General features: G+C 42.9%; 1 protein-coding gene across 1 annotated transcript in view; it reads right to left on the bottom strand.

The window, feature by feature from the left end:
• b3gntl1 (UDP-GlcNAc:betaGal beta-1,3-N-acetylglucosaminyltransferase-like 1) overlaps nucleotides 1–3,083 on the bottom strand; it is a 32,489-nt gene that overhangs the window by 728 nt on the left and 28,678 nt on the right. The gene's annotated exons all lie outside the window — the stretch shown is intronic.

Below are 3,083 nucleotides of genomic sequence, written 5' to 3'. Positions count from 1 at the left end.
CCGGTTTTAATGCACCCGGTTTTAATGCACCCGGTTTTAATGCACCCAGTTTTAGTGGCACATCTTGGAGCTGACATTGCTCCACTCTTCTTTTTATAGCTACTGCGTGACATCCTCTCAGAAAAGACAGATTCAAGAAGACAAACAGTCACACATGGGCTCTAAACGCCTGCTTGAATCTCAGGCGGGTTTCCCGTGAGAAACCAGTCAAAGGGGGGAGTAGGATACCCAGTCCCCCCCCCACCCCCAATTCTGACAGATCCGTGTAACCCACTTCAGGAACTACTGTAATAACACCCCATTCATATTTCTACGCCACAAACACACACAAGCGTTGTTGCAAAAATCAGTAAGGGCCAAAAATATTAACCCTGAATTGTATTTAATTGCTCAGTGATAGAGGAATTAAAAGAAGAAATCAATGTGTGTGTGGTCAATCACCTGACATGGTAGCAAAATATCTCATGAACAAACTTTCCTAAAGGAATCGTTGAACGTCTACTGATTAACGTTTGGAGTCGACCGGATTAAAGATGGCCACCAAAACTAATTAATTTCAATGAACACATAGTAGCTGAGAGTCGTTGGCAATGGCAACAGGTCGTATCAGGTCATCAGGTGACCAAAATGACTTTAACTCCATCTCTTAGCATAAACTGATTTTAGTTGAAGACTCTGGAAAGAGGGCGGCACGGTGGATCAGATGGTAGAGCTGCCACCTCTCAGCGAGAAGGTTGCCGGTGGATCAAATCCCGGCCAGGGCCTTTTTGGGTGGAGTTTGCATGTTCTCTCCATGCGTGTGTGGGTTTTCTCCAGGTACTTTGATGTCCTCCCACAGACCAGAAACATGCATTAGTGAGTGAGAGAGTGAATGGTTGTTTGTCTTGCGTGTCCCTGTGATGGACTGGAGACCAGGCTGTCCAGGGTGTCCCCCGCCTCTTACACAATGACTGTTGGACATGGGCAGCAGTGACCCCTGCAACCCAAAAAAGGAAGAAGCGGTATAAAGATAATGGATGAATGGACGGAGGGATGAGTGGATGGATGGATGGACTCTGGAATGAAAGGTGCTATTTGCAGATTTTTAAAGGAATGCTAAGCTTTTCATTTTATACATTATTTCTATCTTTTAACCGGAGATCTTTTTGCTTTCTGCACTTTCAGACCCATTTTTCTTTTGCTTAACTGTTATATTTGTTGTTCGTGAAAACAAAACGTTTTTACTAATATCGTTAACATGAACAAGTCTGTGGGAAAAGGACAAAAATAAGATAAACTACCACATCTCAGTGCACACGTTCTCACTTCCTGAATCCTAAAAATAAACACACTTTCACCATAAAGCACGACAGCCTCTGGTTGCAGAGGTTCGGTGCTGATGCGCTGTTTGACCTCAGACGCTCCTCCACCGTGCGAAGTATTTACAGAGCAGTTGAACCTTTGACCTTCTCCCTTTACGCCCGTGTGGTCACCTGGCTCCCCTCAAACGGCCTGACAGGAGGAACGCTCCGTCCGTCCTCACAAGGATTCCTCTAAGCACCACACTCACATTCCTATATCTCCCATTTCAGACCTCTTGACCTTTATTTCCTCTCTCTTTTAAATAAACCCTAAATTATCTACAGTGAGCAGCTGAGCAACTGAACAAGATCTCCAATGAGCCCAAGTGTCTTGCTCAAGGGCATTGGCCCTGGTTGTTGAAACAGAGGAAAGAACCTTTAGCAAGGAAGTATGCCACTTATGGAAGGCAGTGAAAGTGAGAAAAAGGGGGTTTGTTCACTTTTTGTTGCAGAAAGAGACCAATACCATCTTGTTCTGCCCTTTTGGTTGATCAAAAAACTTTTACATTAAATCAGACCATAAAAAGTAAAATCACAGACAGTTTTTACTTGTTAATTATTTGGCTGTCTGAATAGTAAAAGTATACGAAGGTGATTATTGTTGACAAATCTTTTGTCGCACCTGGTTCAGTAACCGTTGACAATTAAATCAGTTTTTAAATTTTTCTAAATTGATCCATTTAAATTAATACTAAATACAATCCAGGTAGTGCAGTTTAAATTCAGGACTACTCGTAATTCTGAGCACATCAGCAGCTTTGCTTTTGTTGCACTTACAGAAGACGTTAGTCAGCCTGTGCTGTTGCTGCTGTCCACGTTAGGCACGATAAAGGTTTATCTCACTTCCTTTAACTGTCTGGTTGTCTTCTTGTCACTTGTGTGCAGCACAACAGCTCACCTGTGGTTAAAGTGACGCTAAAATGACAAACTGTGGGTTAGTAGTGCAGCAGTCTCATTTATCATCAGGATTCTTAGAAGTTGTCTCATTGGTCTCGCAGACACATCTACATGTGAAGACTCAAAGGAATGTTTCAGGTGAATGGAAAAGCCTTCAGTGTCAGACCTTTGTGACCTTTCCACTCAAACACACCATCTCTTATCTCTGTCTCTAATCAGCTCCTCCTCTTGGAGATCTTGCAGCTGTGCGTTTTTTTCCCCCCCCTGAACTCATGCAGGTTTATTTGACCGGCGAGGCCACAGAGTCAGGGTCAGTCATTGTGTCGGGCAGTGTTAGCTATCAGCTCTGATGTCTGCACGGAGACACAGTGTAAACACTTAGCAAAACTCTGTTTACTCTCTCTGAGACTCTTTTCATGAATCTTCCATTAGCGCTCACTCCAATCATCCTTCAAGTGATTTATCACAAGGGCAGAGTGGGTAAAAGAGACAGAGTATCTTTAGACAAAACAAGGTCTTTATCAATGGGATTATTTCAGTATTAATGAAATGCCCAGTGTTTCTTAAAGGAATACAGGTTGCCCCAACCCAAGGGTCTGCAACCATAATGATCAAAAGAGCCAAACCTGCTACAACTGCCATGATCAACTGGTGGCCCATGGGCCAAGTAAGTTTGTTAGAGGGGGCTTTTCCGACCAGTAAGTGTTAAATTATAAAACTAAAAACATCCGATGATTGTTAACATTTATTGAAATTTTTACATTTTAAGACAACAGAAAAGACTGGACTCCATCCATCCATCCATCCATCCATCCATCCATCCATCCATCCATCCATCCATCCATC

Source organism: Nematolebias whitei, chromosome 16 (assembly GCF_014905685.2).
Source record: "Nematolebias whitei isolate Nwh7 chromosome 16, NemWhi1, whole genome shotgun sequence".
In the NCBI taxonomy this organism is placed as follows: domain Eukaryota; kingdom Metazoa; phylum Chordata; class Actinopteri; order Cyprinodontiformes; family Rivulidae; genus Nematolebias; species Nematolebias whitei.
The sequence above is the reverse complement of the archived record's forward strand: the minus strand, read 5'-3'. Positions and strand labels throughout refer to the sequence as shown.